Genomic DNA, 27,178 nt, shown 5'->3' with positions numbered 1-27,178 from the left:
TCTGCTTTACCAGAAACTCTAAAACTAGTTGCGTCGACCGGGAATCGAACCCGGGTCAACTGCTTGAAAGGCAGCTATGCTCACCACTATATCACCGACGCTTTGATGTAGGAATGAACTAAAAAAAAATATTGATTCTCATTCAAATATGGAGAGAGCGAATGTTCACATGGTACATCAGCTCTTATCTGAAATCCCCTTTCAATCAGACTACCTCCCTGATCCGACCAACGACCCCCTAGTTGTCCTAGTTTCTTTCGTTATGAAATTTCTATTCTCTTTCTTACCTTCCCACCTTCCCCCACCCCACCCCCCGAATAATACGACCTCTCGAAGAAGCGTAATAAGATGCTTGAGCCAAGAAAAATGAAAATCAAACAAGAATTGTAACAACAGTTAACAAAATGTATTTCATTTGGGTCAACTGTTATGCCAACAACAGGAGGAACCTACGGGAATTAAAATGTCAATTCAATTATACCTATTAAAAGAGATCAGTGTTTGTTTCATAGTTAGAACTCACCCAGTTATCACGTCGTTAATGCCACTAGAATTTTTTTTAAGGAAAACTAAAAAATCTGAAACTATAATATATCGAAAAGTAAAAAATTATCTCATTTACCTAGGTCCCACCGAGATTTGAACTCGGATCGCTGGATTCAGAGTCCACAGTGCTAACCATTACACCATGGGACCCTGCACAGTTTGTGAGATTAAATTTGTTAGAATATACGAATATACGTCAAGCAAAGGCAAATCGAGACCGGCATGCTATTTCAATAGAATTTACCTTGAAGAAAGCTGCTGAGGTTCTGAGGTCTGCTGCGGTGTTCGCCATGAATTTGTAGTTTATAAATAAGCGTTGAAAAAATGAAAATATTTTCTGTCAAATTATTTAAAGTTAACTGCTCTCAACGCCATCTTAAGGTGTTCAGCTTGGTAGAAACGAGTGATTTTGAGGTGTCAACACTTTCCTCTCACTGTGTCACTACAAAGAAGCTACCCTCTTCAATAGTCAACTTTCGTTATAAATAAATTATAAACACTGTCAGAGGTTCTTACCAAAATACTGGTTCTGATAAAAATTGTTCTTCATTGAATTTTGTTCTTAATAAGGGACAAGGTAAAAACATATTCTTCAGTTTAGCTTAATTGAATGATATAAATTATCTTTTCCTATAAAAAGGTGTACTTTCAAATTAAATTACCTGGCAAATTTCTTCAGTTATCGTGTGCAAGGTCCCATGGTGTAATAGTTAGCACTCTGGACTTTGAATCCAGCGATCCGAGTTCGAATCTCGGTGGGACGTGGTGGGCATACAACTGTGATTCAAATAGTCCATGTACATTTTGGTGTCTCAAACGCAGGACTATTTATTATTTTTATCAATAGATAGAGCCATTTTCAGTTGAGTGTCGTAGCTTGACGGAAACCAAACCAATTACTTAACAATTAGACCACTAATCCAATCTCAAACCGTAGTAAAACCAAAACTAAAACCAAAGTAATTATCTGATTACTTTCGACACTCTTAACCGCTCTTAAGTCACTTGGTTTCAATTGGTACGAAGACGACCAGAAATGATTTTAAGTGCCTTGATTTTAACAAGGCCGGTGAAAGAGATCATTTCCATGGAGTCTTCCATATTTATAAAAACAACATAGCAATCTATATATATATATATATATTTTTTTTTTTCTTTATTGCAATATCTTACATTACATTACATACAAAAATTACCTACTACTTACAATGTCAACGTAACTTACAATTTAACGATAATAACAAAACTTACAATACTAACATTATATTAATAACTTACATTACAATAATATCTTACATTACAATTTGTTAATATCTTTCATGTAACTGAGGGGTTAGCTACAATAGGAGGCTTTCTCACATATTAATTTGTGACTTAGATTTATGTTTCTCAATTTTAATTTTGTTTGTCAACATCGCCAAGAAAGCATCGAAATAAAACTCTTCTTCTTTTCTGGAGGCAGTATATAAATAATATTTGGCTATAATAATGCAGAGGTTTAAACCAAGACGACGAGCGAAGTTATCTGTCAGGCCATATATTATTTCATTTTTATCGAGAGTGATCCTATCCCCGTTTTTGGAGCTCCACCAATTAGTAAAGAGAGACCAAAAATGCTGAGCTTCAGAACAGGTAACAAAAAGGTGGGTTAACGTTTGTCTTTCTCCACAGAGGTGACATTTATCATGTTCCTTTAATGAATCTCTAAAAAGTGTCGAATTTGTGGGTAGAATGTGATGAATTATTTTGTATTGGAAAATGGCGAGTCTAGTGTCTTTTGTAACATTAAAGGGAAGGCTTTAAGTGAGTTGTATTGTATGTTCTTTTAGACTGGCTTCTTTCATCCTTCGTTCAGCTGTAGGCGTAACGAATTTACTCTTAACAAAGAATTTAGTTGCTGATCTGCAAGAGAGTTTATCTAAAGATATCATATCCTTCTCAGAACGTTTTTCCAAGGGTTCAGTAACATTTCCTTTGAGAATATTGATCCATTTTTGAGGGACTGCGTGGCATAGACCGAAATAGTTTAAGAAGTTTGTGTTAATTTTGAACTTGCTACGGAATTCTTCAAAAGTTAGGAATCTGTTACCTTGAAAAAAGTCTTCAATTTTAGTTAATCCAGCATCGTGCCATTTTTTGTAATAAATGGAATATCCTTCTATCTTTATGTGATGATTGTTCCAAACTATTTCATTCAGTACCTGCTTTTTGGTATTAGGAGTACTGCAGTTAATTTTTTGCCAGGCGCACAGAGCTTCTTTGTAGAAATCAATCGGTATATCAACTTTAAGTAGCTTTAAGTCAAAATTACACTGCAGAAGAAACAGACCACCAACTGGTTGTAGATAGGAAAGAGGGATATGACTCCAACTTGCGGTTCCATTAAAGTTTCTCTCGCTCACTGCTTTCCAGACTATACATGACCTGACAGCCCGACCTTTAACCTTTCTTGGAATCATTTCTTCAATAAAACTTCTTCAAAGATATATACCCCATAACATCAGAACCTCTATTAAACATGAAAGTTTCTTGTCAAAATTTTTAAAAAGCAGAAAACCTAGTAGACTAGTATATAAGAAACTTGTATCAGGAAAAAGTGAACCACCCAATCAAAGTCAACAAAAGTGGCAGGAAGACGTCACTCTCACAACAAAACAAGAGCTCAACTGGAAAAAGGTTTACCAAATGGCTTTTCAATGTACAAAGAGCACAAAACTTATAACTTTCAATTTTAAATTTCTTCATAGAAGAATATCAACAAACAACTTCTTGAAAAAAATTGGTCTCGTCGATAGCGAGAAATACACTTTCTGCGAAAGAGAAACAGAGAAACTTGTACATTTATTTTGGGCTTGCCCAAAAACTCAATATTTTTGGAACAATTTTGAAGTATGGCTACAGTCTTGCCAAGTTATTGCCAAGGAGACACCCTTAGAGCCTGATACAGCACTGGGCCTAAGGCCGGATAGCTCCAAACATAAACTCCAAATTAACTTCTGCTGCTTAAATGCTAAATATTACATTTGGCTATGTAGACAGAAAAAATGTTCTCCAAAACTAAATGATTTCTTACTGTATTTAAAACATATCTATGAAATGGAAAAAAATACAACTACAATCGTTTTAAAAAAGTGGGAGCCTCTGTTGCCTCTTTTGTAATCTCTTGACAACTCGACCCTAGTCCCCTGAAAACGAAAATAAAAATGAAAGGAAAAGAAACAAGGCGCATATATATATACCATGCATATTTTCTGTAATTCGCAATTCGGAATTTACATTACTGACAGGAGTAAACTGGTATGATCTTACCGTGCTAGAATTGTAAGTAGGGCAAGTAATCTAATTATGTTGTATTGTAAGCAGTGTAAGTATTAGTATTGTTAGTAGCGTGAGTATGCGTATTATATAGAGTAAGTGTTAGTATCGTAAGTGGCGTAAGTAATAAGTTTTTTGTAAGTAGTGTAAGTAACTACATTAATATTGTATTGTAAGTAGTGTAAGTAGCATTTAAAAAGAATAAAGAAAAAAAAAAAAAAAAAAAAAACTTGCGGTTCCATTGCTGTCACTTAATCTTCTTACCCAAACAACTTTAAGCGCTTCATTGATTATTTGAAAATCGGGCATGTCTAGCCCTCCCTGCGCTTTCGGCCCTATCATTGTTCTGTATTTAATTTTAGCTTTCTTACTCCATACAAATTGCGTAATTGCTTGATTTACCATGGCGATGAATTTTGTTGGAAAAGTTAGGACAGATGTATTATAAACGAGTTTGGAAATCGCTAAGGATTTTAGAATCGTTATGCGACCATAAAGTGTAAGGTTTCTAGGATACCACAAGTTAAGCGAGCTTTTCACTTTGATTAGTTTCTGTTCAAAATTCTTATTGTAAACAATTTCATCATTATACGAGAAATTAATTCCCAGTGCGAGTATAGAGTTAGCTGGCCAAGCAATTCCCAGGGGTTTTGCTGTGTTTTTGCGGCTTGCGCCTAACCACATTCCTTTAGTTTGACTTTTATTTATTTCTAGGCCAGAACATTCTTGAAAGTTTGACAAAAGTTTGAATAAATTTGTTGCAGATTTCGTGTCAAAAACAAAGGCAGTTGTATCATAAGCGTACTGGGACAATTTAAATTCTTTGTCATGAATTTTTATTCCTTTGATGGTGTTGTCATTTCTAATGGCGTTAGCTAAGATTTCCGCGCATAGAACAAAGAGAGAGCCTGAGAGCGGACAACCTTGACGGACACCCCTTTCGAGTTTGAAAAACTCAGATGCGAATCCATTGTTAATAAAACAGCTGGAGCAATCGGTGTAAAAAGTTCTAATCCACTTTTGAATGCACGGGCCAAAGTTAAAACTTGCAGCGCCCTGAAGAGGAAGTTCCAATCCACCGTATCGAATGCTTTTTTGAAATCAAAAATGGCCAAACCAGGTATACTTTCTAGTTCTGTTACCTTCATGATGTCTGTGATTAGCCTTATATTTTGACCGATGTACCGGCCTTTGACATATCCGGTTTGGTCTTCATTGACAATGATTGGAAGAACACTTGAAATCCTGTGTGCTATAACTTTGGTAGCGATTTTGTAATCAACATTGAGTAAGCTTAAGGGTCTCCAGTTTGCAAGGAATGACTTGTCTTTCCTTTTTTTTGGTATCACCTTGATAATGCCCTGTTTTTGCGTTATGCTCAGTTGTCCGTGTTCATATACCATTTCTTCTCCTAGCAAAGACTAGAACCGTAAATAAAATTCTACAGAAAGGCCATCTGTTCCTGGGGTTTTATTTTTGGAACACTGTTTTAATATGAGAAAGCACTCCTCGTTGAGAAGCGGACGCTCAAGTTCCCCTTGTTGAGTTGCATCGAGTTTAGTAATAATTCAATTTTCAAAGAATAGTTCATAATTCGAGTCGTTACCGTGCGCCGCAGTATATAGGTTTTTATAGAACATTTTTCCTTGTTCTAAGTTTTAGGATCGTTGATCTCCTTATCGTCGTTTGTTTTAAGCTTTGAAATGTGAGATTTACAATGTGGTCTTTTTTCCATATTCAGAAAATATTTAGTGTTTTTTTCGCCATTTTCATGCCAACTTGTCCTGCTTCTTATTATAGCACCTTTTGTTCTGTATTCAGCTATCGCATTATATTCTGCTCTGAGACGGTAAAATTTTAATATGTTTTCTTTTGTTCTGTCAGTCTTAAGCTGGTTCATTAAATGATCAATTTGTTGTTGGAGGTGCTTTTCGGTATTGCGGCGTTCCCTGTTTTTTCGTTTTGTATATTGAACACAGAAACCTCTCACCTCCATTTTAATCATGTCCCAGTATAGGCCTTTGTCATCCAAATAATCGTGTTTTGTTTTGAACTCCGGTATCTTACTCGATAGATCCTGTACAAACCTTTCATCACTTAAAAGAGAGTTATTTATCTTCCAAAAACCTGGACCTCGTTGAACATACTCTTTTGATTGCAGGTGAAGAGTTAGTGCAGAATGATCTGATATTGTTGAGGTGACTATTCCGGAATCTGTCGCAAGCGCTGACAATTCTTTTGAAACCAGCCAATAATCTAGCCTGCACTGCACTTTCAACGAGTTATTGCGCCATGTGTTTTGTGATGTTCTGGGGTGTTGTGATCTCCACACATCTTGGAGGTCAAAATTCGTGCACAAGTTTTTGATTTTGCTAATTACTGTCGTTTTTCTCTCAGTTGAAGTTCCGCCAGTTTTATCCAAAGGTGCTAGAGCGCAATTGAAATCGCCTCCTAGAACAATTTGCATATCAGCGTGCCTCCTGAGACTGTCACTGAGCTTTGAGAAGAATGTAATTTGACTGTTATTGTCATTTGGGCTGTAAATGTTACAAAACAAGAATGTAGACTCAAATATGGAAGCTTCTAGTAGTAAATATCTCCCGTTTTTGTCAGCTTCAGAGCTCCCTATGCGTACATCCAGTTTGGGGTTAAAGAGAATTGCAACACCTTTTGAATGATTTGTTCCGTGACTGTAAATGATGTTCCCTCCCCATTCAGATTTCCATATCGCTTCAACAGTTTGTGTTGAGTAAGTTTCTTGTAGGAATATTACGTCAAATTTATAATTATGAAGCCACCTAAACAACTGTCGTCTTTTTCGTGCTTGGTTTAAACCTCTGGCATTAAGTGAGCAAAAAGATGCTTTAAACGGGGTTGTCATATTCAAATCTTAATAAATTGGTTTGAATAAAATTGGAGAATTTTTGCGGTGATGACAAAGCCACCGGTGTAACTAGCATTAGAATTTGGGTATATAAATTATTATAGAATCTTCTGTAGTTGGCTGTAAAACGGAATCTTTTAAACGTAATTGGGTACTCGTTCTTGATATGTAAACGAAAATCGACACTGAAAAATACAACCAACCTAAACACAAATAAATGAAAAGGTGCCAGCATAAATTTATCAAATTTGTACAGTTAAAGCCCTGAAAATTTAGGAAATTCCAGGGCAAAGTAATCAACGACGGCAAAGTTAGAATCTGGCACTTTTGACTACTTTACTAACAATTCGCAAAGGAGGCAAGGGAGTCTCAAGTATGCATATGACCTAAATGTAAACAACTCCCTTGAAAATGTGACAGCTTACCGTGCAAGATGGATTCCCGAAGCTGTCTTGTGATTTAAATAAGATCAGATAGCGATTTTACGAAGACAAAACTTTTGCATAGAAAGGAAACTTCTCAGTTTCAGGTCCACGGTAAATTTGACCATTAATTACAAGTCTGTCCACGTTGAACGAGGCTGAAGCCTTTTCCCTCTTGGCCTTTCTTAGCACTGGTAGTAGCGCCTACCTTATTTCATCTATTTCCTTGGGATAGTCATCTGCGACGCCGATCTTTAACTCAGGGTCGATATTCTTCACGTGCTTAAATATACGGCCGTTATCTTTGTAAAAACTCAGCTTGGCTATAATAGGTCTTAGTTTATTCGTTGGTATCCTTGCTGAACGTTTAGTTGGCATGCGGTGTACTCATTTAAATTCGCCACGTCTTCCTTCGGCATTTTGAGCTCGTTGACAAGAAGAAGTTTTACGATCCTCTCTGTTTCGTACGGGTTACTTTCAGCTTCTGCTTCTCATACTCCAAAGAATTTAATGTTACTTCGCCTTGACTGAGCTTCAATTTTAATGTTGCGCGTATGGTCTGCATCTGGAGATCTTGCTGGACATATTGCAACATGTCTCTGGAGTTATTTAGTTCGACTCTCATTTCATTCTGGTTGTTTCGCAAATCGTTTACTTCGTCTGTCGCCCATTGTAATGATTTCTTTAGCTCTATATTTTCTTCCTTTAGCTTCGCTAACTGGGTCTTAAGGTCTTCAATTAGAGGACAAAGAGTCAAGAGCTTGTCAAGCTTCTGATTAATTTCTTCAAAGCGAACAGCGCTTGTCTGGTCGTCGTCTTGGTCAACTTGGTCGCCATGTTGACCGCAAATCATGTCAGAATCGTTAGTTTCTTCGTCCGTTTTGGAGCTGCTTCCTCTTTGACGTTTCCTACTTCTTCCTCTTTTGGGCTCATTAGGTTTTCCACTATCTTCAGGCATTTCAATGATTAGCTTCGGGAACGTGGTCACTTGTTACTCCGCCATTTCGAGGAGCAACGAAAAACACGTCCGACCACTAGCACGTTATGCTAATCTCTCCCCTGCAATCTATATATCAAGAGATGAAAAACCGTAATATGTTGGGGATACAATGTATGAGACATTGTTGTTCCTCATGAGTTCAGGTCCTATGATATAATGCTCAACACTCTGAACACTTAATCCAGCAATCCCAGTTCCCAAATCTCGGCGCGTTCTTGATACCAATACTTCTAATTTATAAAGCTTAAGGCTAGTTTTAGTAATCGACCTGCTGTCATTACAGGAAACAGGACTACAATCTCACGTTCGTGTTCAGCACCGAAGGTTTGACAGAACTAACACTACTTAGGTAATATTTTCCAATCTAACCTTAAATAAACCACTCCCTTAACTATTTCTAGCACAAACAAGTTTTGTGGTTTCTTTACATACCTTTTACTTATGTAGCGAATGTTTTCCCTTTGCGCGCCAGGAAAACAATCAATTTTCAGAAACACTGATTTCGGTGGGAGTGTTTACTCGTTTGCGTTCTGTATGTACCGAACATAGAATCAAGTCATAAGCTATAGCTTTTCTTTCTCTCGACAGGACTCCAATTCTGACACAAACTTCGCTACAAAGGTAGGATTTAAATACTTATTTTAATGTTGAATATTAACTGTACCAGGAGCTATGAGCCTCAGTTAACGTTTGTTTGTTTGTTTGTTTTTGCTTGTTTGTTTGTTTGTTTGTTTGTTTGGAAAAAGTAAAAATTGGGTAACATGGAAAAAGCCCAACATCTCAGGATTCAGTTTTCACAGTGGTTTCCTCAGTAAGACAGAAGAAAAAAAAACACTGCGTCGGCCGGGAATCGAACCCGGGTCAACTGCTTGGAAGGCAGCTATGCTCACCACTATACCACCGACGCTTTGGGGTAAGAAAGAATTTTAAAAAAATATTGATTCTCATTCAAATCTGGAGAGAGCAAATGTTCACATGGTACATCAGCTCTTATCTGAAATCCCCTTTCAATGAGACTACCTCCCTGATCCGACCAACGACCCCCTACTTGTCCTAGTTTCTTTCGTTATGAAATTTCTATTCTCTTTCTTACCTTCCCACCTCCCCCGCCCCCCCCCCCCCGGATAATACGAGTTCTCGAAGAAGCGTGATAAGATGCTTGAGCCAAGAAAAATGAAAATCAAACAAGAATTGTAACAACCCCACCGAGATTTGAACTCGGATCGCTGGATTCAGAGTCCAGAGTGCTAACCATTACACCATGGGACCCTGCACAGTTTGTGAGATTAAATGTATTATAAATATAGGAATTTACGTCAAGCAAAGGCTATTTCAATAGAATTTACTTTGAAGAAAACTGCTGAGGTTCTGAGGTCTGCTGCGGTGTTCGCCATAAATTTTATAGTTTTTAAATAAGCGTTAAAAAAATGAAAATATTTTCTGTCAAATTATTTAAAGTTAACTGCTGTCATCGCCGTCTTAAAGTGATGTTGAGGTGTCAGCACTTTCCTCTCGCTGTTAAAGGAGCTGCCCTTTTCGGTAGCCAACTTTCGTTATAAATAAATTATAAACACTGTCAGAGGTTCTTACCAAAATACTGGTTCCGATAAAAATTGTTGTTCATTGAATTTTGCTCTTTATTAAATCCATTTTGAAATCACTGGTTATCCTTGCAATCTGATTGGCTCTTAATGGTGCGATTTATTCACGAATCGCACAATTTTTTGCTCCAAATCGCATCTTTTTCTCAGCCAATGAGAATGGGACACTAAAGCAAAACAACCAATCAGTTTTCAAGGCTTTTTTCAATTAACCAATCACATTGCAGGAAAATGAAAGACAAAAAAGCCATTGTTTGGCAAGTTTGGCAACTTTTGTTGCCAAAACTTCGCTAAGTTTGAAAAATGGATGAATTTAATTACGTACAGTATCTAAATGATGATGACCAGCTCCTCCAGGCTGAAAATCAAATTTTCCGGGAGTCGTTTCCAACTTTCAGTATAGTTTGTGACGATTATTTTGGCCATATTTCTTTACCATCTACTGAAGAAGCTCCGTGTGATCCCGAGGCCAGGAAAACAGAAACAAACGAAGAAAACACAGCAACAAATTCAGAGGCAACTAATGAAGTAGACGTCTCGAGGTTTCCTGTAGTGTCAAGCGATGAAATACAAGAGCTGAAGTCTGTTGCAGTGAATAAAAATACGTCCCGCTCTACAAAACAGTGGATGAACGTGTTCCAAAGCGGGGCAAAGTCCCGCCATCATGAAAATGTCAGCATCGAAACAATGTCGCCGGAAGAATTAGACAAGGTCCTGACGAAGTTCTACGCCGAAGTGAAAAAAAGGGACGGAGATGATTACGAGCCAGAATCACTGAAAATCACTCCACTCAGTTCAATTACCATTATTAATAAGGGACAAGATAAGAACATATTCTTCAGTTTAGCTTAATTAAATGATATAAATTATATTTTACTATAAAAAGGTGTACTTTCAAATTAAATTACCTGCCAAATTTCTTCAGGTATCGTGTGCAAGGTCCCATGGTGTAATGGTTAGCACTCTGGACTTTGAATCCAGCGGTCCGAGTTCAAATCTCGGTGGGACCTGATGGCCATACAACTGTGATTCAAATAGTCCGTGTACATTTTGGCGTCCCAAACGCAAGACTATTTATTATTTTTATTAATACGTAGAGTCATTTTCAATTGAGTGTCGTAGCTTGACCAAAACCAAACCAAAACAAGTGTGTTCAGTAAACCTTTGTACATTTCATAGCCGTCCACTGCAAAATGACCGCGAACACGAACGATGAGTCGAGCTGCTAATTTTTCGTATTTCCATTTAGAATTGAAAGCTGTCATTGCATATGTGTAGCCTGAGCGAGGTTTTAGAGCCATAGCCATCCTGGACAAATTCAATTTTACAAGGAGTTGTCCTCGGCGTCGCCTTCGTCATAGTTAAGATCCCTATATTTGCATCCCGGATGCTGGAAGGTCGATACACTTCTTTAACGTGGGGTCTGTCGTCCTAAGTGGCTGCTTTGTGCTTTGCTCATGTTTTATCCCAAGACCAATCGAAGGCAGATGAGAGTATGGGATAAAAACCCTAAAAACTCACATAAATTCCAGCTCTTTGCCAAGGTTCTTTTAATTCTTTTTAAATAAGTTGTCGAGCGTTTCGGTAGGAAGTTTTTCCCTCTAGCTGAAACAATCTCATTTACGTTACTTCGCTGATGCAATACCTTTTCATCTTCCCCATTACTACACGGCAATCGTTTGCTTCTTCTTCTTCAGTATAGCTTAAGGCTTTGAATACTTAAAGGCCATCGTCATCAATAACGTCCTTGGACTTGGCGAGTTGATACTCGGGGCTTTCTCGCTCCGAACCAAGTAATCATTACAGTATTCTGTTTCCATAGCTTTCAGTTCTCGAAGATCTCGCCACTTAATTGACCTCAAATCTAAATGTTGCAGAAACAATGATATCTGGTGGAATAACATTGAAAGTTGTAATGTTTTAGGCGGCGAGGCACCGGAAGTTGTTTTTGCTCGTAGGCATTTTTAGACGGTAGACGTTGTCGACGAATTTGAACTACTACCCTTTTCACTACAACATGTAATATTAGATGGCAGAGAGAACCTTAAACGAACGTCATCAATCAAGGCTTAATCTGGCTACTGTAACTCAAGATACACAAGGCGAACGCGTATTTTAATATATAACTGTATGTATAGCATAAATTACAAAGCCGTTACAGAACACAAGCGTGCATCTAAAGAATGTTTGGTCAACTAGCATATTATAGCCTTAAATTGAGGTATGTCCGCCATTTTGAATAATCAAATCCAGCCGGTGTCAGGAGTTCGTTTGTCCGGTTTAGCTATGACGTCAGTGTTTTTTCATTGGCGCACAGCCAAGCCTTTTGTTCTTTCGCTTTATAAGTGCGACACCACCTGGATGGTTGGACGGTCAGTTCACTCCACTGCAATATACCCATCTCTCTTAATCTCTCTTAAAACGATACCTCCTAAATATATAATCAAGGGTTCTTCCTAAACCACACCTCTTAATATCCCCTCAATATATCCCCCAAAGCCTGCATTTCATTATTCCCCTACGTATACCTACGCATCCTACATCTCATTAGTCCTCCGCATATACCTACACAACCTACATCCCATTAACCCCCTAAATATACCTACACAGCCTACATTTCATTAATCCGCTGCATAGACCTGCACAGACTATAGCTAGATCTCATTAATCCCCCACATATACGTAAACAACCAACATCTCATTAGTCCTCCACATATACCAACACAGCCTACATCCCATTAACCCCCTACATATACCTACACCGCCTACTTTTTATTAATCCCCTAAATATACCTAAACAGCCTACATCTCACTAAATTTCCCACATACACCTACACAGCCTACATCTTATTAATCCCCTACATATACCTACACAGCCTACATTTCATTGATCCCCTACATATACCTACACAGCCTACATTTCATTAATCCCCTACATATACCTACACAACCTACAGCTCATGAGTCCCCCACATATACCTGCACAGCTTTCATCGCATTAATTCCCAACATATACCTACACAGCCCACATCTCATGAATCCCTCACATTTACCTTCTCAATTTACATTTCATTAAATCGTTTCTAGAGTCGTTACTCTTTATATTCAGTGGTTATCAGCTCATGTAGAACCAAGAAGTCTTAAGATATCTTGGAACAAGTAAATTGACTATCGTTATTCAAATTATCCTTTCATTTGACGTACGTTCAACCGTTCGAACGGATACCATAAGGAACGTTTCCCCGTGAAAGGTCACATATTTGCCGATGCATTTTTGTGGTTGAATCGGCAGAGTTCTTCTTTTAACGACGCTTTTAGGGTCGAGAAAGTAAAATTGGCGATGTACTTACTTCTTTTTACGTTACTCGTGATTGGTGAAAAAATTCTTCGTGATGCGTGATTTAATAGAAAAAGTCAGCGTGATGCGTGATTGGTACCCTCGTAATAATTTTCAATCTGACTTTAAGTTAATCACTCCTTTCATTTATTTGTAGCACAAACAAGTTTCCGGATTTTTTTACATACCTTTTTCACACTTATTTATAAATTACAAACTCATGGCGAACGCCGCAGCAGACCTCAGAACTTCAGCAGTTTTCTTAATCCTAAATTCTAGTGAAATAGCATGCCGGTCCCGATTTGCCTTTGCTTGACGTAAATTTCAATATGCTAACAATTTCATTACCTAATCAATGCAGGGTCCCATGGTGTAATGGTTAGCACTCTGGACTCTGAATCCAGCGATCCGAGTTCAAATTTCGGTGGGACCTAATTAGATGGGATAACTTTGAATCCTTTTGATATGTTATAGTTACAGTCTTTTGTTTTTGTTTTTCTTAAAAAGTTTGTAGTGGTATTAACGACGCAATAACTAGGTGAGTTTTAACTATGAAACAAACACTGATATCTTTTAATACTTTATAATTCAATTGATAATTTAATTCCCATAGATGGCGGCAACTTCTTTCCGTTTTCGAAGTGTCTGTGAAGCGGATAAAGCGTAAAGTTTTGAACCACTAGTAGATTTATATTAAAACAATGCGTGATAGGAATCTCGAGCTCATAATCTAATTAGAAAAGAAGAGAGTTACCCTGCAAAACATTCGATAAAGAACTCCCAAACTGAAAGACAGCAATAAAAAACAGATGACGGAAACGAAGCTTATTCTGCTATGTTCACCAAACAAAACAAAAAATTCCTGCAAGGTCCTAGCGAGATTTGAACTCGCATCGCTGGATTCAGAGTCCAGAGTGGTAACCTTTACACCATGGGACCGTGTGCATCAATAGGACGGAAAAACAAGAAATCATAAGGAAAGTAAAATCAGTGTTTCAATGTTTATAAACATAAAAATGTGTTGTAAATACTCCATCTGATTTGCAAACTTGTGAAACTCAGGCCGTGTTCAGGTCTTCTAGAAAACTCAGGTTATAATGAAAATAAATAAATAAATAAATAAATAAATAAATAAATAAACAAACTAAATAAAGCTGCACAATAACTAATGGTATTAAAAAGCAAGAAACTGTAAGCAGAGAGACCATCTGCTTCTGTGACGAGCTCAGCTGTGTATCGTCCAGGATATTCAGTAGATCAGAAAAATTGTGCACAACTTAGCCGTGGCGTATTAGCAGTTTTTTGATTGAATTAACTGTTGAGCCACAATAGCGTTACAATTAAATCTATTTTTCACTTAAAAATAATAGAAGAACTGATTAATGGCAAAAATTAGAAGAGTCAATCATTCGTTGCACTGCATCTGATAAAAATAATTCTGTCCTTACATCAGAAAATGGAAAACAAAACGATAAATACACCCAGAAAAACAAGTCTCGCTGCTCTATGTTCTTTACCCAGTTGTTTTCAACAAGTTAAAGAATCAAATTTTTCTGCTTTTGCATGCTTAGACACGCATACAAAAAATACTTGCGTCGGCCGGGAATCGAACCCGGGTCAACTGCTTGGAAGGCAGCTATGCTCACCACTATACCACCGACGCGATGTTAGCAAACAATGAGGGAGGCAGGTAAACATCCTTTTATTAGTACATAAATTTTATATTTTTACCATCAAAAGTAAAAGCAAAAGGGTGCAAGGTTATTTAGTATGCAAACTGGTTCCAGGGTTTTCAATCTTCGCTTAAGCGGTAAAAAGTTGTACTAACGTATAACTATTCCAAAGAACATCCGTGGAGAACATGCATGTATTATAAATTTCAACAAGCACTGATTTTCTGTTAAAAAATGTTCTCTTCAGTTCTCAATTGGTTCCTGCAAGGAGGAAAAGGGTGCAAGGATTTTGGAATCCTCTCTCGTTACCAGCCTTTTCGATCTTGGCCTTGGAGGAAAAATAAAGTTGTACTAACGTCCCTACAGGGCTCGAAATTGCGACTCACTGGTCGCCAATGCGACCAAAAATTGAGCACTGGCGACTAAATTTTCAGAACTGGTCGCCAGCTGGCGACTCGCGTTTTGTCCGATAACTAAAGAAAACCACGACACAACTTTTGTTTGTAAATCTTTATATTAGGAAATCAATCGGATATGGTAGCTAGTATACAACTCACCTTTCCGTCCCCAGTAAAATAATGTCTGAATCAGATATTACACGATAATCGAAAAAATTGAATGCATATTTCGACATGTCGATACTGCGTTCACGGCGCGCCATATTGTTTCAACCGCTTCTTCCGAAACTGGGATCGCAGGCGCACTTCAACGCCATGTGCTTTTCATTTGCCGCGAAAATGGTGGCAGATACCAATCAGTTGAAGAATTATGTGAGCGAAAGGCGTCGAGGAAGCAAGTACCAAATAAAGAACGGCATTTCGAAGAAGTAGCAAAGGGAAAATATGCAAGGACCCGTGTTTGTCTCACAATGAAAACCACGTATTAAAAACGTTTTATGCTTCGCTTCATTTAAAACGACTGTGGAGACAACCATCACCTTCGGAGCTGAGACATACCACCTGAGAACAACGGTAGCTTTATAACTAAGTGTTACTCGTGTTGTTTCTAATTGTTTTCGCTCTTCAATTGTGGCTTTTCTTGTATGCAAAGTAACGTATAAAATCGAGTTCTTGTGTAAGTTATATATAAAATAAGTTGGCGACCAAAATTTACGACCTGGCGACCAAAATTTTTCCGTTAGTCGTCAGCTGGCTCCCGAACGAAAAAGTTAATTTCTAGCCCTGCCCTATACACTGAGGAACATCCGCGGGGAACATGTATTGCTAATTTCACTAAGCATTTCATTGAATTCGTTTTGAAGATGAACATCTGGTACATTGTGTTTTAGTCCTCTCCTTGTTCCTGCAAGAAAGTGCCAGAATACTGGGCTAAAACATCAGAAAAATATTTGAAGGTCCAACCAAGGTATGAACTCGGATCGCAGGATGAGGGGTTTATGGGTCCGTGTTCAGAAGAGTAAAAACCAAACCCCATTGCTTTAAACTTACTGATACTCATAGATAGCTTTCAGGGAATCGTGAAACAACAACATCAACAATCCCTTATTTACCCACGCAACATTTAGGAGAAATAAAATCTCGTTAAAACATGTGCGTGCTAAAAAGAAAATAAGTAATACGAAATGGCCATAACGGAATAGCTAGCAACTAGCACTTCAACTGTTGGCAGACAGATGCATAGTTAAAAAAAAAAAACCTTGGAGACAATGACTTAAGGACATGGACGGTTATCAAAACACGTTTCTAGGGCTAGCGTTGAAACTGATTGCCTACACCATATTTGAATTTCTGGTTGACAATAAAGGCAAGAGAAAAAAAATCCGAGTCAATGAAGGTCAGATTTTCTAAAATATTAAAATCTGCCAACACTTTTATATTCTATTCTTCTGTATACCCTTCTTTAACTTCAAAATGAAACTATAAAAGGTCAAAAAGAGAAAAAATATCAAGTAACTAGGTCCCACCGAGTCCAGAGTGCTAATTATTACACCATGGGACCCTGTAGAGTTTGTGCGATTAAATCTGAGATTACTTGAGGTGAGTATTCTTTTATCTGAACTTAAAGCAGCTTGAGTAAAAACATCGATGGATGGTCCACTTTGTCATTGCTATAGTGCAAAACGGGATCGCCATGTTATTTCAATAAAATTTAATTTTAAGAACACTTCTGAGGTTTCCTGAGGTTTCGCCATTGCAAAAAGATAAAAATTGCATAACATGAAAAAACCCAACATCTCAGGATTTAGTTTTCCCAGTTGTTCCCTTAATCAGACAAAAGAAAAAAACTGCGTCGGCCGGGAATCGAACCCGGGTCAACTGCTTGGAAGGCAGCTATGCTCACCACTATACCACCGACGCGATATTTGCACACAATGAGGGAAGCAAGTAAATAACTTTTTTCTTATTATTAGTACTTAAATTTTATATTTTTATCATCAAAAGTCACTCTCGTTCCCAGGGTTTTCAATCTTCGCTTTTGCGGTAAAAAGTTGTACTAACGTAACTCTAGTCTTAAGAACATCCGTGGAGAACATGCATGTATTATAAATTTCAGCAAGCACTGGTTTCATTGAATTGAAGTCGTTTTGAAGATGGAAATTTGATACATGGTTTTTTTCTGTTAAAAACTGGTATCTTTAGTTCTCTCGTGGTTCTTACAAGAAAAATTGTTGAGACTGTTGCGCTAAAATATAAAAAAGTATTAGAAGGTCCAACCAAGATATGAACTCGGAATGCAGGATTCAGAGTCCAGATTGCTATAAGTATCCATGGGAACCTGTTCACATTAAAAATGCAAAAACAAGAAGTATAAAAACAAAACACCTTTGTTTTAAACTTAGGGAACTCATGAATATAGGTGATTGCTTAAAAAAAACAAAAAAACAATGAGTAATAAGAAATAGTAATAACGGAATAACTAGCTCTTTAAAGTGACAGGCGAATGGATAATTAATTAAACATAGATGGTTATTAAATAATTGTTCTAGAGCGTTGAAACTAATTGCCGAAACCATATATGAATTTCTGGTGGACAATAGGCCCTTTGCAGCTAAGCCATCACGTGACCTAATTTTCATAAAATTATGGGCTATAACTTAACGAATGCCAGAAATGGAAAAAGCATGTCGAAAATATCAAAATGGCCAAGTTTGAGGCCCCCATCATCAGAGAATGAGATTTTATGATGGTCTGAATTTTTGAAAGAATAAGAAGATTTGTATGGGAAAATGTTGCTGGAGAGCAAGACCTTGCTCTCCAGCAACATTTTCCATACGATTCCTCTAAATTTTTCGAAAATTCAAACTATGGTATAAACTTACTCGTTTTTTCCTGGGGCCTCAAACTTGGCCATTTTGGTACTTTCGATGCGCTCTTTCTATTTCTGGCATTCTTTAAGTTATAGCCCATAATACAAAATTTTTTTAGGAAAAATTTGGTCACGTGACCCCAGCTGCAAAGGGCCTATAAAGGCAAGAGGAAAAAGATTCCATTCAATGAAGGTCAGAATAAATCTGCCAACATGTTATTATTCAGTTTAACTTCTTATCATGTCAAACTCCTTTTTCTTTCTACTACTTTCTTCTGAAAATCCCTCCTTAAATAGGCCATATTCGTATTCTCGGTATTGGACTGGAACTAGCTTGCAACTGAGGCTAATGTGGGGAGCCTTTTCAAATGCAAATGAAATAAATCGCTTTTTAGTGATATTCCCCCGCATGAGCCTCCATTGCAAGCTAGTTCCAGTCCAATACCGAGAATACGAATATGGCCTATTTCTAGGACTTCTAAATGAAACTATAATATATCGACAAGAAAAAAATGTCTTACGTAACCAGGTCCCACCGAGATTTGAACTCAGATCGGATTCAGAGTCCAGAGTGCTAACCATTACACCATGGGACCCTGTACAGATTGAGAATTAGATTTGTTTAAAAAATCTGAAATTATGTCAAGTGAGTATTCTTTGATCTGAATTAAAAGTAGCTTCCTTTCAGTCTCAATCGAACTCTGCAGTTTCAATCGAATTTGGTTTTGGTTTTAACCACTCCCTTGCTTTTTCAAGCTTCATTATTATTTTATACTTGTTGTTTGTCTGCCGTTGCGAACAGTTACTGTAAAAGTGTATTTGTTTCGACCGGACCTTCACCGTATAAGTAAACCTGTATTTAGTTTCATGAATCGTCCTATATACGATCCCGTGGTGTAATGGTTAGCCCTCTTGACTCTGAATACAGCGATCCGAGTTCAAATCTCGGTGGGACCTCACGTTTTATTTTCAGGGTATATATTTACTTTAATTTTAGGCCATCATGGTCGGACGTGTTGTGGAAAGCGCGAAATTTTCTGCTTTTTAATTATGACCGTAGCATAAGAGAGTGTACAAAATATTAATCTTAAATAGCAAGGAAAAAAAATTCTTTTTCTATCAGGTGTTATCGAACACAACTATTTTCATTTCAACCAAAACCGGAAGGCATTTCTTATGATTTAAATTAATCTAATTTTAGTCAAAAAAGTTGCGTCGGGCATAATCAGCAGTAGTCACTGAATAATTAGCCTGCGAACGCAGACGTATTTCCGGCTGTCGCTTGTCTCCGCCGAAAAATAACGTGTGCGAACCCGAGCCAGGAAACGATTTCTGTGACGAAGGAATTTTAAGCCAATCACAGTTTAGCTCAAGTAACCCCAGAACTACTGCGCGAGGTATTCGCTACCAGGAGCACTCGATTTTCATTGTATCATGGAATCTGATTGGCCAAAGAGAAACAAAAGTCATTACGTCACAGAAATCCTTTCCTGGCTCGGGTTCGCAGACGTTATTTTTCGACGGAGACAAGCTACAGCCGGAAATGCGTCTGCTTTCGCAGGCTACTAAATAATTAACTTGAGAATATCTGCCAAGTTTGGTGGTTAACCAATGGTAATTGATGAGCTTATAAAGAATTTAATGTACCAGCCTGGTTTTAATGTTGGCTCATATACGTCCGATTTTCAACCTTCCTTTAAACCCGTCCTAGCAAGTTGCAGAGTTGCCACCAAAACTTTTCACGTTTACTAGACGTTAATAAACACCTCTACACTGGTGGCTTGCTTTCAGTACGAAATTCCCACCGGACTTAATTTTACGACATTTGCTCCCACACTATCTTGTTTGATTTTTATTTTTCTTGTGTCCTGTATCTTATCAGACTTCTTCGAGAGGTCGTGTTATTGGAGGGGGGGGGGGGAAGGGGAGGGGGGAAGGGGGGAGAGAATAGAAAATTCATAACGAAAGGAACTAGGACAACTAGGGGGTCGTTGGTCGGATCAGGGAGGTAGCCTTATTAATAGGGGATTTCAGATAAGAGCTTATTTACCATGCGAACATTTGTTCTGTCCAGATTTCATTAAAAATCAATATTATATTTCAGTATCTTTTTCCCACCTCAAAGCGTCGGTGGTATAGTGGTGAGCATAGCTGCCTTCCAAGCAGTTGACCCGGGTTCGATTCCCGGCCGACGCAATAATTTTTCCTTTTTCTGATTGAGGGAACAACTATGAAAACTGAATCCTGAGATGTTGCGCTTTTTTCCATCTTACTTATTTTGTTTTGTTTTGTTTTGTTTTTTTTTTGCAAACAAACAAACAAACGTTAACTGACGCTCATAACTCCAGGTACAGTTAATGTACCACTATACCACCGACGCTTTGATGAAGGATTCCAGTCAAAAAGGAAAATTCATTTATATAATGAAACTTGAATTGTCGGAGCAAATGTTCGCATGGTATATCAGCTCTTATCTGATAATTTCCTTTCATAAGACTACCCCCTAATCCGACGAACGACCGCCTTGTTTCTTTTGTTATGAATTTACTGATGAGGTACATGACACAACTCGCAACTGATGAAAATCAAACAAGAATTATTATAGCAGTTACTGAGAAGTTCACATGTCCTGGACTTCTTTAAGCAACTATCTTTTCTTTTTTCAGTAAGCAGTTTCACACGTATTCTTCTTCACTAAGTTTCATTCACATGGACAGTAGCATTGGCCTTATTTATAGCACTTATAATCTTTGTTACGTAACTATGTTGTTTATAATCTATGTTAGGTAATAGCCTGAGGGCTGATACTGATAGCAGAGATGGTTTGTACGCTCCCTGAAGGGTTTTCTTTGAAAATATAACCTTGTGATTTTTACTTTTAAATAAAGGTGTCTATCTATCTATCTATCTAACCAGGTAAAGAAGCCAGGCCATTTCGTCACATTCCTTCAACAGTGCTATCTTCTATTCCTCTCTTGGATTTCCTCCCTTCTTCATCCTCTCTTTAGACATAGACATAGACATACTTTATTTAACGTGGAAAAGTACACACTTAGCTGTTCGCTAGTTTCCAGGTGTTCCACGATTTAAATTAAGTAATGTACAACATTATAGGAGCTTAAAAAAAGGTATTTACATCAAGCTAATTTAAAAATCACTAAAAAAAAAAAAAAAAAACCGAGCTAAAAGCGACAAAATATAATCAAAGTGTAGTAAACATGAAAATCAGTTTGCCGAATCTTTTTCAAAAAGTCTTTTGAGCCTGCCATGGAACGAATGTCACGAGGTAGCATATTCCAGTACTTTGCTGCTGCATAACACTACGACTTAAGACCATATCTGGTAGTGTTCACTTTAGGTATGGAAAGATTAAAATTAGCTTACTTTTTTTTTTTGCATCGCTTCTCAAACTGGTTTCACATATTATATATTAGAGAAAAAAAGAGTTATTCTGAAAGACATTCGACAAAGAACTCTCTCACTAAGAGACAAATAAAAATCAGATGACGGAAACGATGTTTAATCCGCGATAATTGTAAAGCAAAAAAAAAAATCCTGACAGGTCCCACCGAGATTTGAACTCGGATCGCTGGATACAGAGTCCAGAGCGCTAGCCATTACACCATGGGACCGTGTACATAGAGAAAACGGAAAAAATAGAAATCATCAAGAAAGTAAAATCAGTGTTTCCTTGTTCATAAACATAAAAATGTGTTGTAAATACTCCATTTCCAAACATACGATACTCAAACCCTGTACAGGTAATCCTTAAAGAAAGAAAAACGCTCAAAAGCTGTAACAAAAAAAATAATGCTACATAATAATAACTAATGGTATCAAAAAGCAAAAAATTGTAAACAAAGAGGTCATCTGCTTCTGTGACGAGCTCAGCTTTGTAATGTCCAAGACAGCTCGGTAGATCATAATAATTGTAGACAACGTAACTATGGCGAATCAGTAGCAGTCTTGTTCAATGGATCAACTGCCCGGTTGCAGTAGCGTTACAAATCAATCGTTCATTTTAAGATAGTGATAGAACTAATTAATAGCAATTATTAAAACAGTGAATTTTATTCATTTTTGTAGTGCATCTGATGAAAATAATTCCTCCTTATATCGGAAACTGGAAAACGAAACATTCAATGTGCTTCTGATGATACATACTAACAACCCAACCTTGCTTGCTTTTATATTGTCTTTTCACAGTTGCATTTTTAATCTGCTTTACCAGAAACTCTAAAATTAATTGCGTCGACCGGGAATCGAACCCGGGTCAACTGCTTGGAAGGCAGCTATGCTCACCACTATACCACCGACGCGATGTTAGCAAATATTGAGGGGGGGGGGGCAATATCTTTTCAATGGTGAATAAATTTTAAATTGCTGATATTGGAAGGTCACATTAAGATATGAACTCACATTAAAAATGCAAAGCAGAAGAGTAAAAACAAAACACCTTTTTTTAAAACTTCCTGATGCTCATAGATAGCTTTCAGGGGATTGCTAAAAAGATGACGAGTAATACAAAGTGGCAATAATGGAATAACTAGCAACTAGCACTTCAATTGCTGGCAGACAAATGCATAGTTAAAAAAAAACCTTGGAGACAATGACTTGAGGACATGGGTTGTTATCAAACAACGTTTCTAGAGCTAGCGTGGAAACTGATTGCCTAAATCATATTTAAATTTCTGGTGGTCAGCATAGGCATTACGAAAAAAATCCGAGTCAATGAAGGTCAGATTATCTGAAATATTACAAGCTGGCAACAGTTTTTTTTATTCAGTTACACTTGTTAGTACGCTGAACAAAACTGTTCGGGATCGACATTTTTCGACAGAAAATTTAAAACAAAAATGAAACTATAAAATATCGAAAAGAGAGAGAAAAAAAAATCGCATCTGACACCGAGACTTGAACTCGGATCCCTGGATTCAGAGTCCAGAGCGCCAATCATTACACCAATTTGTTAAAAAATCTGAAATTACGTCAAGTGACTAGTCTTTGATCTGAATTAAAAGCAGCTTCAATAAAATGCCGGTGGATGGTCCACTTTGTCAACGCTATAGTGCAAAACGGGACCTCTATGTTATTTCAATAAAATTTAGTTTTAGGAAAACTTCTGAGGTTTGCTAAGGTTTCGCCATAAATCTGCAGTTTATATAAACAACTGTAAATAATGAATAAACGTTTTTTTTCAAATTAGTTAAGGGTGAACTGCTGTAAACACCGATTGTGAACGTTAAGGCGTTGAACTTGGTAGAAACAAGTGATGTCCAGTGTCAGGACTTTCCTCTCACTTTGCTTTTACAAAGATCCACGCTAGTCAACTTGCGTCAGGTTCAAATAAACCAGAAACGAACACGCACGTCAGAGGGTTCTTGACAGAATACTGGTTGTAACAAAAATTATTGTCCACTGAGTTTCGCTTTAAGGAAGAGACAATATAAGATCAAATTCTTTAGTTTAGCCTCATTGAATGATAAAAATTATTATTTCCTAAAAAATGGTGCACTTTGAAATCAAATTACTTGGCAAATTTCTGCAGTTATCGTATGCAAGGTCCCATGGTGTAATGGTTAGGACTCTGGACTTTGAATCCAGCGACCCGAGTTCAAATCTCGGTGGGACCTGATGGGAATACATGTGTGATTCAAATAGTCCGTCTACATCAATTTGGTGCCCCAAATGTAGGACTTTTTATTATTTTGAGTATCATAACTTCATTAAAACTAAACTGAGCAATTTCCTAACAATTAGACCACTAATCCAATCTCAAACCGGAGTAAAACCAAAACTAAAACCAAAGCAATAGCCTGATTACTTTCGACCCTCAAATGGATACCGCTCTGAAGTCACTCCAGTGGTGTTATTGGTAGGAAGACGAACAGAACTAATCTTATTTGCCTCAATTTTAACAAGGCCTGTGAAAGAGTGCATTTCCGCGGAGTCCTCCATATTTATGAAAACGGCATAGCAATCTTTAATATATTAGGGATGCAATGTATGAGACATATGTGTTTCTCATGTGTAAAGGTCTTACGATATAATGCTCAACACTCTGAACACTGAATCCAGCAATCTCAGTTCAAATCTCGGCGCGGTCTTGATACCAGTCCTTCTAATTTATAAATCTTAGGGCTAGCTTTAGTAATCTACAGGACTGCAATCTCAACTTCTTATTTAGCACCAAAGATTCGACAGAAATGACACTGCTTATATAATACTTTTCAATCTAACTTTAATTAAACCACTCCTTTACCTATTTGTAGCACAAACTAGTTTCCATTTTTTTTACCGCATTCCTTTTGCTTATGTAGCGAATGTTTTCCCTTTGCTCGCCAGGAAAACAGTCAATTTGGAGAACCATTCATTTCCGCTGCAGTGTTTTCTCGTTTCCGTTCCGTATGTACCGAATGTAAAGTCAAATCATAAGCTATAGCTTAACTTTCTCTCGACAGGGCTCCACTCTGACACAAACTTAACTACAAAGGTAGGATTAAAATACCTATTTTAATGTTGAATACTAACTGTACCAGGAGCTATGAGCGTCCGTTAACGTTTGTTTGTTTGAAAAAAATAAAAATGAGATAGCATGAAAAAAGCCCTATATCTCAGGATTCAGTTTTCACAGTTGTTTCCTCAATCACACAGAAGAAAAAAAATACTGCGTCGGCCGGGAATCGAACTCGGGTCAACTGCTTGGAAGGCAGCTATGCTCACCACTATATCACCGACGCTTTGATGTGGGAATGCACCGAAAAAAAAATGTTCACATGGTACATCAGCTCTTATCTGAAATCCCCTTTCAATCAGACTACCTCCCTGATCCGACCAACGACCTCCTAATGTCCTAGTTTCTTTCGTTATGAAATTTCTATTCTCTCCCCTGCCTTCCCACCTTCCCCCCCGCCCCGAATGACACGAACTGTCGAAGAAGTGTGATAAGATACATGAGCCAAGAAAAATGAAAATCAAACAAGAGTTGTAACAACAGTTAACAAAATGTATTTCATTTGCCTCAACTGTTATGCCAACAACAGGAGGAACCTACGGGAATTAAAATATCAATTCAGTTATACCTATTAAAAGAGATCAGTGTTTATTTCATACTTAGAACTCACTCAGTTATCACGTAGTTAATGCCACTAGAATTTTTTTTAAGGAAAACTAAAAAATCTGAAACTATAATATATCGAAAAGTAAAAAATTATCCCATGTACCTAGGTCCCACCGAGATTTGAACTCGGATCGCTGGATTCAGAGTCCACAGTGCTAACCATTACACCATGAGACCCTGTACAGTTTGTAAGATTAATTTTTTTTTAAATATAGGAATTTATGTCAAGCAAAAGCAAATCGGGACCGGCCTGCTATTTCAATTAGAATTTACTTTGAAGAAAACCGCTGAGGTCCTGAGGTCTGCTGCGGTGTTCGCCATGAATTTGTAGTGTATAAATAAGTGTTAGAAAAATGAATATATTTCCTGTCAAATTATTTAAAGTAAACTGCTGTCAACGCCGTCTTAAGGTGTTCAACTTGGTAGAAACGAGTGATGTTGAGGTGTCAACACTTTCCTCTCACTGTGTTACTACAAAGAAGCTACCCTCTTCAATAGTCAACTTTCGTTATAAATAAATTATAAACATGAAGGTGAATTAATCAACATGACACGAGCGTGGGACAAAGAAAAATTCTGAGTCCCCGACAGGAATCGAACCCATGACCTCCCGAACACCGGGCGGGCGCTCTATCCACTAAGCTACGAGAACTCATGGAGAGCAAGGCCATTTAACTGAGTTCATATATGATAGGTGTCCTGCATACTGCTAGGATCAACGCTATCGAATTCATCGTGAGTAGTGATAAGTTAATAAAGATGGTGAATTTTAAGCTCGGTAATGAAACGTGAAGGTGAATTAATCAACATGACACGAGCGTGGGACAAAGAAAAATTCTGAGTCCCCGACAGGAATCGAACCCACTACGGACCTCCCGAACACCGGGCGGGCGCTCTATCCACTAAGCTACGAGAACTCATGGAGAGCAAGGCCATTTAACTGAGTTCATATATGATAGGTGTCCTGCATACTGCTAGGATCAACGCTATCGAATTCATCGTGAGTAGTGATAAGTTAATAAAGATGGTGAATTTTAAGCTCGGTAATGAAACGTGAAGGTGAATTAATCAACATGACACGAGCGTGGGACAAAGAAAAATTCTGAGTCCCCGACAGGAATCGAACCCATGACCTCCCGAACACCGGGCGGGCGCTCTTACCAAAATACTGGTTCTGATAAAAATTGTTGTTCATCGAAATTTGTTCTTAATGAGGGACAAGATAAGAACATATTCTTCAGTTTAGCTTAATTGAATGATATAAATTATCTTTTCCTATAAAAAGGTGTACTTTCAAATTAAATTACCTGGCAAATTTCTTCAGTTATCGTGTGCAAGGTCCCATGGTGTAATGGTTAGCACTCTGGACTTTGAATCCAGCGATCCGAGTTCGAATCTCGGTGGGACCTGGTGGGCATACAGCTGTGATTCAAATAGTCCATGTACATTTTGGTGTCTTAAGCGCAGGACTTTTTATTATTTTTATTAATACATAAAGCCATTTTCAATTGAGTGTCGTAGCTTGACCAAAACCAAACCAATTACTTAACAATTAGACCACTAATCCAATCTCAAACCGTAGTAAAACCAAAATTAAAACCAAAGTAATTACCTGATTACTTTCGACACTCTTAACCGCTCTTAAGTCACTTGGTTTTAATTGGTACGAAAACGACCAGAAATGGTTTTAACTGCCTTAATTTTAACAAGCCGGTGAAAGAGATCATTTCCATGGAGTCTTCCATATTTATAAAAACAACATAGCAATCTATATATCAAGGGATGAAAAACCGTAATATGTTGGGGATACAATGTATGAGACATTGTTGTTCCTCATGAGTTAAGCTCCTATGATATTATGCTCAACACTCTGAACACTTAATCCAGCAATCCCAGTTCCCAAATCTCGGCGCGTTCTTGATACCAATACTTCTAATTTATAAAGCTTAAGGCTAGTTTTAGTAATCGACCTGCTGTCAGTACAGGAAACAGGACTACAATCTCACGTTCGTG

At 37.6% G+C, this 27,178-nt stretch overlaps 16 non-coding genes across 16 annotated transcripts; 6 read left to right on the top strand and 10 right to left on the bottom strand.

The window, feature by feature from the left end:
* Window positions 1–29: 29 nt before the first annotated feature.
* Trnae-uuc (transfer RNA glutamic acid (anticodon UUC)) lies at window positions 30–101 on the bottom strand. Its single transcript has one exon. It is a non-coding gene; the product is annotated as a tRNA-Glu (tRNA).
* A 523-nt stretch (window positions 102–624) lies between these two features.
* Window positions 625–696, bottom strand: Trnaq-cug (transfer RNA glutamine (anticodon CUG)). The gene has a single exon. It is a non-coding gene; the product is annotated as a tRNA-Gln (tRNA).
* Window positions 697–1,238: 542 nt separating this feature from the next.
* On the top strand, window positions 1,239–1,310 carry Trnaq-uug (transfer RNA glutamine (anticodon UUG)). Its single transcript has one exon. It is a non-coding gene; the product is annotated as a tRNA-Gln (tRNA).
* A 7,692-nt stretch (window positions 1,311–9,002) lies between these two features.
* Window positions 9,003–9,074, bottom strand: Trnag-ucc (transfer RNA glycine (anticodon UCC)). The gene has a single exon. It is a non-coding gene; the product is annotated as a tRNA-Gly (tRNA).
* Window positions 9,075–9,364: 290 nt separating this feature from the next.
* Window positions 9,365–9,436, bottom strand: Trnaq-cug (transfer RNA glutamine (anticodon CUG)). The gene has a single exon. It is a non-coding gene; the product is annotated as a tRNA-Gln (tRNA).
* Window positions 9,437–10,706: 1,270 nt separating this feature from the next.
* On the top strand, window positions 10,707–10,778 carry Trnaq-uug (transfer RNA glutamine (anticodon UUG)). The gene has a single exon. It is a non-coding gene; the product is annotated as a tRNA-Gln (tRNA).
* Window positions 10,779–13,466: 2,688 nt separating this feature from the next.
* Trnaq-cug (transfer RNA glutamine (anticodon CUG)) lies at window positions 13,467–13,538 on the top strand. The gene has a single exon. It is a non-coding gene; the product is annotated as a tRNA-Gln (tRNA).
* Window positions 13,539–14,696: 1,158 nt separating this feature from the next.
* Window positions 14,697–14,768, bottom strand: Trnag-ucc (transfer RNA glycine (anticodon UCC)). The gene has a single exon. It is a non-coding gene; the product is annotated as a tRNA-Gly (tRNA).
* Window positions 14,769–17,024: 2,256 nt separating this feature from the next.
* Window positions 17,025–17,096, bottom strand: Trnag-ucc (transfer RNA glycine (anticodon UCC)). Its single transcript has one exon. It is a non-coding gene; the product is annotated as a tRNA-Gly (tRNA).
* A 3,073-nt stretch (window positions 17,097–20,169) lies between these two features.
* On the top strand, window positions 20,170–20,241 carry Trnag-ucc (transfer RNA glycine (anticodon UCC)). The gene has a single exon. It is a non-coding gene; the product is annotated as a tRNA-Gly (tRNA).
* A 1,364-nt stretch (window positions 20,242–21,605) lies between these two features.
* Trnaq-cug (transfer RNA glutamine (anticodon CUG)) lies at window positions 21,606–21,677 on the bottom strand. The gene has a single exon. It is a non-coding gene; the product is annotated as a tRNA-Gln (tRNA).
* A 615-nt stretch (window positions 21,678–22,292) lies between these two features.
* Trnag-ucc (transfer RNA glycine (anticodon UCC)) lies at window positions 22,293–22,364 on the bottom strand. Its single transcript has one exon. It is a non-coding gene; the product is annotated as a tRNA-Gly (tRNA).
* A 1,242-nt stretch (window positions 22,365–23,606) lies between these two features.
* On the top strand, window positions 23,607–23,678 carry Trnaq-uug (transfer RNA glutamine (anticodon UUG)). Its single transcript has one exon. It is a non-coding gene; the product is annotated as a tRNA-Gln (tRNA).
* Window positions 23,679–24,713: 1,035 nt separating this feature from the next.
* Window positions 24,714–24,785, bottom strand: Trnag-ucc (transfer RNA glycine (anticodon UCC)). Its single transcript has one exon. It is a non-coding gene; the product is annotated as a tRNA-Gly (tRNA).
* A 485-nt stretch (window positions 24,786–25,270) lies between these two features.
* Trnaq-cug (transfer RNA glutamine (anticodon CUG)) lies at window positions 25,271–25,342 on the bottom strand. Its single transcript has one exon. It is a non-coding gene; the product is annotated as a tRNA-Gln (tRNA).
* A 1,160-nt stretch (window positions 25,343–26,502) lies between these two features.
* Trnaq-uug (transfer RNA glutamine (anticodon UUG)) lies at window positions 26,503–26,574 on the top strand. Its single transcript has one exon. It is a non-coding gene; the product is annotated as a tRNA-Gln (tRNA).
* The last annotated feature ends 604 nt before the right edge of the window (window positions 26,575–27,178 follow it).

The sequence above is a fragment of the Orbicella franksi genome, chromosome 2, assembly GCF_964199315.1.
Source record: "Orbicella franksi chromosome 2, jaOrbFran1.1, whole genome shotgun sequence".
NCBI classification, from domain to species: domain Eukaryota; kingdom Metazoa; phylum Cnidaria; class Anthozoa; order Scleractinia; family Merulinidae; genus Orbicella; species Orbicella franksi.
This window is presented reverse-complemented; position numbering and strand designations above follow the sequence as displayed.